The 9,836-nt window shown below is 43.3% G+C and overlaps 1 pseudogene; it reads left to right on the forward strand.

Moving 5' to 3' along the window:
* Positions 1-4,850: 4,850 nt before the first annotated feature.
* Positions 4,851-4,967, forward strand: LOC126427549 (5S ribosomal RNA; annotated as a pseudogene).
* Positions 4,968-9,836: the final 4,869 nt, after the last annotated feature.

Below are 9,836 nucleotides of genomic sequence, written 5' to 3' on the forward strand. Positions count from 1 at the left end.
TCCCTTTTTATTTACTTCACTCCAGTGACTAATTTTCTAAGAGTTATCGACAGCTAGCGAAACAAGTGCTTCCTAGTATGAAAACAAACATTAAATGTCTTCTTTTATGCTACTGCAAACCGACACTATGAGGTTTTTCGTAAGCTATTGAGCTCTGTGATTGTCAATTACTTGTTTAAATGGTTCAAATGGCTCTGACCACTATGGAACTCAACATCTGAGGTCATCAGTCCCCTAGAACTTAGAACTACTTAAACCTAACTAACCTATGGACATCACACACATCCACGCCCGAGGCAGGATTCGAACCTGCAACCGGAGGGGTCACGCGGATCCAGACTGAAGTGCCTAGAACCGCTCAGTTCAAAATGGCTCTTAGCAATATGCAACTTCACATCTGAGGTCATCAGTCCCCTAGAACTTAGAACTACTTAAACCTAACTAACCTAAAGACATCACACACATCCATGCCGGAGGCAGGATTCTAACCTGCGACCGCAGCGGTCATGTGGTTCCAGACTGAAGTGCCTAGAACTGCGCGGCCACACCGGCCGGCTTACTTGTTTAATGAGGCACTCTGTTTCGGAATTCTGTCTCAATAGCTGCTGTGAGATGAGTTTGTCAAATCACAATGTGACAAAGGAAGTACAATTAAATCAGTCACCAAGAGAAATGTGGCCGTTACTCATAAATTGTGATGCTTCTTCGAATGAGAAAAGGTTAACAACTCACAGAAAAAATAAATTGCCAATTCTGTTGGAATTTTGGTTGAATCCCCGTAACCCATCGTATTTTTAACTCTGAGCGACTGGAATGGAAACTTACAAAAGGATTTTATTCCTTCTCCTGATCTGAGCAGTATTAAAATAATGACGAGTGTTCCTTCAGGCGGAGTGATAGGCACATGCCAGATACTGGTTACTCACCTACGGCTTGCCAAACTGACAATGCGTGATCACGAATAAAATAGTTGATATTGATAAAAGTAAACAATTGATCTGTCACAGAACACAATGGTCAGTGTACTGTCAGCAGTGGAGGATAATGCGTGCGACAGGAATGCACAAGCTAGGCATGTGTAATTTTAGTAAACATTTTTGGAATACAGTGATCAATAGATTATTATATTTTAACTTAAGTTCAGTCTTGATCACAACACTTATGTCTCAATAACATAGGTGACCAGTTTCGTTTATAATTATATAACCCTCTTCAAACCTGTGAATTTTGTATCCTCTGTACTTTATGCATCATCAGTTATTTTCCCGCCCAAATACCAAAACTCATCTACTACTGTAAGTGTCTCATTTCCTAATCTAATTCCCTCAACTTCACCTGTTTTAATTTGACTACAGTCGATTATCCATGTTTTGCTTTGCCTATCTTATCCCTCCTTTCAAGGCACTATCCATTATGTTCATCTGCTCTTCCAAATCCTTTGTCTCTGACAGAATTTCAATGTCATCAGCAGACCTCAAAGGTTTAATTTCTTATCCCTCAGCTTTAAATTCTATTCCAAAAATTTCTTTGGTTTCCTTTACTGTTTGCGCAATGTACAGATTGAGTGATATAGAGGATAGGCTATAACCATGTCTCACTCCCTACTTAACCACTCCTTCCCTTCCATGCCCCTCAACTCTTTATAGCTCCAGTCCGGTTATTGTACAAGTTGTAAATAGCCCTTCACGCGCTGTATTGTACCCCCAATAACTTCAGAATTTCAAAGAAACTACTCCAGTTAACATTGACAAAAGCTCTCTTAACTCTACAAATGCTGTAAATGTAAGTTTGTCTTACCTTAACCTGTCCTCTAAGAAAAAGGTAGTCGGTATTGCCCAGTATGTTCCTGTATTTCTCCAGAATCCAAATCGATCCTCTCCGAGATTGGCTCCCAACATTTTTTCCATTCTTCTGAAAAGAATTTGTGTTGGTATTTTCTAACCATGACTGATAGTTCAGTGATATTCAGAATTATCAGCTCCTGCTTTTTTTGAAATTGATATTATTACATTCTGCTTGAAGTCAGTGGATATTTCGCCACTCTCATAAATCTTGCATACCAGATGGAAGAATTTCATCATGGCTGGCTCTCCCAAGGCTACCAGTCTGATGGAATATCAGTAGGGGGACAAGGGGGGGAGGTGTCAAGAGACGCTGCATTGTTGCCAAATTTATTCAAGTTGGCGTCGATGACGTCATACAAGATGGCGGCTTGTAGACTTGGTAACATCGCATGACGTCATCCAAGATGGCGGATTTCGGCGGGAAAATAGGCCAATTGTGCTACGTCCACTAACCTAACCTCCAGAAAAAATGGCGGCAATTCTGAATTTTGGCGGGAAAATAGCCCAATTGGGCTATGTCCACTAACCAAAGCCTCCAGAAGAAAAAATGGCGGGAAGTTTGAATTCCAAAAGGATAATGCATGCAAAAACCGTACTTGTCTTTATTATTATTGTTAACATTTATTAACATTCACTATCATTTATTATTATTTAAATAGACCAATTGGGCTACGTCCACTAACCTAAGCCTCCAGAAAAAATAAGCGTCAAATTCAAATTCCAGTGGGGTAATTCATGCAAAACCGTACATATGTTTATTATTATTGATTATAATTTACTAACATTCATTATCATTTATTATTATTTATTATCATTTATTATTATTTTTATCACACCATACAGACCTGCAAAACACTCCTACACAACTCATTTATAATGCTCTAGACACACGCTTGCTAATTGTAAACAGTTAAAAGTAACTCATAGCACAGCCTACAGACATACGAACCGCTCGTAAATAATTCAAAACATTTACGTCCAAATAGCCAAACAAGTGCTAATTTTCGGAAATAATTTCAGTGCATAGGCTGATGGAAGGAAGAACGAGTGTACTTTATTTATTTGCGACATATCTTTTTGAAACTTTTGCTTCTCATAGGTTTCGATATGTAAGGCTGACCTAAGGCATGTTCTGAACTCCCGAAGTGCACTACACTTGGCAACACAATCACACCCATCAAGATATACATTCCAATCCAGACCTGTAACTCCTCTACAGATAAATTTGTCCAGTTATTTGTCGACTCACTCACAGTCTAACCAGATTGACGTTATTGCGCAGTATCAGCCCAGACTGCGCTGTGCTGCCGGTCTGAGTGGCCGTGTGGTTCTGGGCGCTACAGTCTGGAACCGGGCGACCGCTACGGTCGCAGGTTCGAATCCTGCCTCGGGCATAGATGTGTGTGATGTCCCTAGGTTAGTTAGGTTTAATTAGTTCTAAGTTCTAGGCGACTGATGGCCTTAGAAGTTAAGTCGCATAGTGCTCAGAGCCATTTGAACCATTTTGCGCTGTGCTGCTCGGGGAAGTAAGGAAGGACTGCACTCTATTTATTTAAAGCCCTTTTATTTAGTAGTGGAGTATATTTGTCACAAAACACCGGCACTGATCCGACTGTGGTCATCTGACACAGGCCACAAACACGTAAACAGCTCCTAATTTCACTACACAATAGCAAACAGCTCTTGAATAGTGCAGTACACAATGTCAGCAGACGAGCTCTGTACTCTTAAACTCTCCAAATAAAGCACAGCACAGTGCACAGACATGCTCGCAAAATAGTGCAACAGACGCGCCCAAACACCCACAGCTGCCAAACCGACCAAAGGTCTCTGCTCGGCCTCCCCCCAAACATGACCTCAACACAGTCGCATTCGCACCTAACACCGGAGAAATTGATATCGCCTATGTGCCCTAGATTACGCTCCAAAGCAGGCCGCGCGCGCGTGCGGTCGGCGGGAGTGGGGGTTCCAGAGTCTCCAGCCAAACTTCCGAGCGCTCGTGACAGCCGACCAGAAAGGGCACTCTCTTCTGACACATCTCAAAGCAGCATTGTTCTTCTCATGTATACCACCGGCGTCTCAGGTCTGGACCTGCCTTCACGTCTATCGTCAGAATAGCTCATAGCTCATTCACACACACGATTAACGCGACCGGGAAAACATTTACTACTCACATGCAACCGAGATGGTGACGGAAAACCAATCTCTCTGATCTGTGCTGCAGGCGCGTGTAATCATTGAGAACACACTATTTTTTCGAATAACTTATTTAACCATACAGTATATCTATCACGCCATCACAAAACACCCACCAAGATGTGCCCTGGGCCATGTTGCACAGCCCACAGACACGCACCCAATCATAATTTCAGTACACACTATAACAAACTGCTACTAAATAATTCCTCACAAGCCGGTCGGTGTGGCCGTGCGGTTCTAAGCGCGTCAGTTTGGAACCGCGTGACCGCTACGGTCGCAGGTTCGAATCCTGCCTCGGGCATGGATGTGTGTGATGTCCTTAGGTTAGTTAGGTTTAAGTAGTTCTAAGTTCTAGGGGACTGATGACCTCAGTAGTTAAGTCCCATAGTGCTCAGAGCCATTTGAACCATTTGAATTCCTCACACAGATGTGTAGATACGCTCAGTACTCGTAAACTATCCTAATAACGCATAGCAGAGCCTGCAGATCCGTTCAGACGTGCGCAGGTACCCCCCACTCCGCACCTTGCCCACAGGTTCGTGAAGTCACCCATCCGTCTGATTTCGGATTTCGCACAGCCCCTGCTCGGCTTCCGCAAGCGTGACTTGGCGCGGTCAACGCGCTCGTCAGCGGTCAAAGCAGACACACATACGTCCATCCAGGACCGCGTTTCGTCACAATCCCGAGCCGCGTCCACCGAACGCTTGTGAAAGTCAACTTTATATCAACGTAGCATAATTCCAAAGCACAGCCTCCATACGCTAGATACATCATAGCAGCACATTTCTTTACCTCCTATGACACAGTGGCAACGGCCTTGCCGCAGTGGGTACACCGGTTCCCGTGAGATCACCGAAGTTAAGCGCTGTCGGGCGTGGTCGGCACTTGGATGGGTGACCATCAAGCTGCCATGCGCTGTTGCCATTTTTCGGGGTGCACTCAGCCTCGTGATGCCAATTGAGGAGCTAATCGACTGAATAGTAGCGGCTCCAGTCAAAGAAAACCATCATAACGACCGGGAGAGCGGTGTGCTGCCCACACGCCCCTCCTATCCACATCCTCAACTGAGGATGACACGGCGGTCGGATGGTCCCGATGGGCCACTTGTGGCCTGAAGACGGAGTGCTTTATGCACAGTAGCACACAGCGCATTGCTCCTGACACGACTTTACACGGTCCTTTAACTAAACATAACTACACATCCCTGCTCTCGCCTCGTCGCATGACCAGCCATCTAAAACCTTCTCAATAGTATTCTTACTTTACAACATTTTGTTAAAAAATAAGATCTAATTTACACCTCCCTCCGCACCTGACCTCACACCCATCCCAGCATCAACATACTCACTCATATATCACCCCACAAACCATGTCCATCAATCAATTTACCATTCTCAACCTCTCTTTTCGAATTACAAACGTAGCCTCTATCTAAACACCAATCAACTCATCTTTCTCGCACTTTCAACAGTAAAGTTATTTTTACACACATCCAGAAACACCAAACGCAATTAAAGAGTCAAACTTTTATACAAAGCATCAAGCACATACGACACTCACACTAATATTCAAAGCCTGGTCCACATTTACCACCTCCACCTTGAATTAAATACTATTACCATTGCCGCAACATTCTGCCAGCGCTTTATTTGTACCTATTTTTCCACTCTTAACTGTTGTCACTAGCGGTCGAATATCACTATCTATAGATTGCATTAGTTTCCACATAAAAAAAATCTCGCCCCGCCATTTAGAGACTCCTATATCCGAACACATAGCATCATTCAACTAATCACTTGCTCTTATCTAATAACTCATCCATCAGGTCTGGGGGACAGGTCACCCCTTTCTTTCTTTCTTTCAGCAGCAGACAGCTATTTTTTTACAGTGGTAGCTAAATTGCGCCATCAACTTAATATCACCATTCACGAAACATATCTTCAAATATGTAAACACTGTTACTCAATTACACAGCGGACCCACTGAGGACATGACCTTCAATATTACAGTTCTTAATCCAATAACCACCGAAACAAGTACTAAATGCTCAAACTAATCCCATAGCGCCTTACAAAGCGAGTGTCAGAGTGCCGCCGGCGGCATGTCGAAGCCACATAACTGTCCATCTAAACAGCCGTCAACTCAGCCCCCAGGACCAACATGCTGAAGTGGGGCTCCCTATACCTGCTCTCCAGCTATTGTCTAACGCCATACAGTGCACAATAGTGCAGATCTCTATCTCCCCCTTGTACCTCCAACAGGACATGTAAACAGTGTCTCCCCCCCAGCCAGAGAACCCGACATCATTCACCCTTCGCTGACAACTTCCACTCACAAATCTTAAACACTCGCATATATAAAACCATATTCACTCCTGCCAAAACTCAATAATAAAAAAGCATTCTCCCTTTTTAAGCATAGATGAGTATGCATTTATCGTCAGCCATCTGATCTCTGCAATTTAAGTCGGAGAAAGACATATCTATTACCTTCTGCAACCTGTCTATAAACAGAACGATCTCAGTTACTGCAACAGGACCTTGTTTTAACCATTCACCAGAAATGCGCGCAACGTTGTACACCTCAAACTAGGTTCAAGTACAACAGATCCTCAACACCCTATCATCTTTATCCTCTACCATCAATCAGTGAAAAAATCACGAAGGAACCAATGCAATCCACCTCCAGTGTGTGCAAACGGAATTCACAATACTCTCCCCGAATAACTCAGAGTGCGACCATCCAAGAATTCCTAACAGCTCGCCAAGTCCCGACACCTCAAAATGCAGATGCCTGTATGAACAAGATTATGTTATATATACACACGCTGCAGAGACCCCTTTAAAATTTGATCACCCACACTCTAAGCGAATGAGAAGCTGCCTCTGACCCTTGATCAAACAGTGCTTTCTAACACGCTTTTGCACACTGCCGAGCACTTCGTCTTTCTGCTGTGACTTCGAAGTCAGTGTCTGATTCTAAACAGACATTAACACGGACTGATGCACGGCCTCTCACAGGAAACTATACCTTGCACCTTGTAAATCATATTCTTACAGTCGATAGCATAACATTGAATGATTTTAAATAAAGGACAGCCACAACACAAAGGAAACAGAAGAGCCTGCTGGCGTTGTAGCCACTTCCCTCGAAAGTGATTGACCATCTCTACATTTAAACTCATATGTTGCAGTGACCTAATAGTTTATAACTCTGCGTTCCATTTCTAGTGATTGGTCATTTTTGCACACAAGTACGGGATCACCGTTTTCGGTGCTAGCAACCCTGGAAGTTGCGGCCCATCAACCAAAATTTGTCCCCCAACTCAAGCAAGCATTGTCAGTCAATCATTATGTGGTACCCAATGCACAGATGCGATGTATAAGACACCACTGATCTATAATATTATCCATCATAGCTGATATCGCAAAACATTTTACAGTAAGTCCAACACTGGCCAATCATGTGACAGCTTGTTTTCTTAATTTCAGTATCATAGCTAAACCATACATCCTCTACTTTGCAAATATCATTGCGAACATTCATAGATGACTGCTCAGCACGTCCATTCACACTTAATTCTTGAACACATAAAGACAATCAAACTATACCAGACAACACTATACATATTTCTAAGACCTCGAGCATAGTAATCTATCAATCTCTATGCATATGGCGGTCACAGAGCTATCTAGTCCTATTACGTTAAAAGACCATCCTCACCTCGGCATTGACCAACCTATCCCGCAACATCGCTACCCAATTATTCCTCAACCGAGCAGACAAATGCAGCCACACTCCACCTCTCTTGACTGAATAGAGCTTTCCTAGTCCTAACTCCTCCAAGTGCACCACATTTCTCGAAATGTAACCCCCCCCCATGAACCATGGACCTTGCCGTTGGTGGGGAGGCTTGCGTGCCTCAGCGATACAGATAGCCGTACTGTAGGTGCAACCACAACGAAGGGGTATCTGTTGAGAGGCCAGACAAACGTGTGGTTCCTGAAGAGGGGCAGCAGCCTTTTCAGTAGTTGCAAGGGCAACAGTCTGGATGATTGACTGATCTGGCCTTGTAACAATAACCAAAACGGCCTTGCTGTGCTGGTACTGCGAACGGCTGAAAGCAAAGGGAAACTACAGCCGTAATTTTTCCCGAGGACATGCAGCTTTACTGTATGATTAAATGATGATGGCGTCCTCTTGGATAAAATATTCCGGAGGTAAAATAGTCCCCCATTCGGATCTCCGGGCGGGGACTACTCAAGAGGATGTCGTTATCAGGAGAAACAAAACTGACATTCTACGGATCGGAGCGTCGAATGTCAGATCCCTTAATCGGGCAGGTGGGTTAGAAAATTTAAAAAGGGAAATGGATAGGTTGAAGTTAGATATAGTGGGAAATAGTGAAGTTCGGTGGCAGGAGGAACAAGACTTCTGGTCAGGTGACTACAGGGTTATAAACACAAAATCGAATAGGGGTAATGCAGGAGTAGGTTTAATAATGAATAGGAAAATAGGAATGCGGGTAAGCTACTACAAACAGCATAGTGAACGCATTATTGTGGCCAAGATAGATACGAAGCCCACGCCTACTACAGTAGTACAAGTTTATATGCCAACTGGAATTCGGGTGTAGGAAAAGGGAGAGAAGGAAACATAGTAGGTGAATATGGATTGGGGGACAGAAATGAAAGAGGAAGCCGCCTGGTCGAATTTTGCACAGAGCACAACATAATCATAACTAACACTTGGTTTAAGAATCATGAAAGAAGATTGTATACATGGAAGAACCCTGGAGATACTAAAAGGTATCAGATAGATTATATAATGGTAAGACAGAGATTTAGGAACCAGGTTTTAAATTGTAAGACATTTCCAGGGGCAGATGTGGACTCTGACCACAATCTATTGGTTATGACCTGTAGATTAAAACTGAAGAAACTGCAAAAAGGTGGGAATTTAAGGAGATGGGACCTGGATAAACTAAAAGAACCAGAGGTGGTACAGAGATTCAGGGAGAGCATAAGGGAGCAATTGACAGGAATGGGGGAAATAAATACAGTAGAAGAAGAATGGGTAGCTTTGAGGGATGAAGTAGTGAAGGCAGCAGAGGATCAAGTAGGTAAAAAGACGAGGGCTAGTAGAAATCCTTGGGTAACAGAAGAAATATTGAATTTAATTGATGAAAGGAGAAAATATAAAAATGCAGTAAGTGAAACAGGCAAAAAGGAATACAAACGTCTCAAAAATGAGATCGACAGGAAGTGCAAAATGGCTAAGCAGGGATGGCTAGAGGACAAATGTAAGGATGTAGAGGCCTATCTCACTAGGGGTAAGATAGATACCGCCTACAGGAAAATTAAAGAGACCTTTGGAGATAAGAGAACGACTTGTATGAATATCAAGAGCTCAGATGGAAACCCAGTTCTAAGGAAAGAAGGGAAAGCAGAAAGGTGGAAGGAGTATATAGAGGGTCTATACAAGAGCGATGTACTTGAGGACAATATTATGGAAATGGAAGAGGATGTAGATGAAGATGAAATGGGAGATATGATACTGCGTGAAGAGTTTGACAGAGCACTGAAAGACCTGAGTCGAAACAAGGCCCCCGGAGTAGACAATATTCCATTGGAACTACTGACGGCCGTGGGAGAGCCAGTCCTGACAAAACTCTACCATCTGGTGAGCAAGATGTATGAAACAGGCGAAATACCCTCAGACTTCAAGAAGAATATAATAATTCCAATCCCAAAGAAAGCAGGTGTTGACAGATGTGAAAATTACCGAACTATC

This window comes from Schistocerca serialis, chromosome 11, assembly GCF_023864345.2.
Source record: "Schistocerca serialis cubense isolate TAMUIC-IGC-003099 chromosome 11, iqSchSeri2.2, whole genome shotgun sequence".
NCBI lineage: Eukaryota > Metazoa > Arthropoda > Insecta > Orthoptera > Acrididae > Schistocerca > Schistocerca serialis.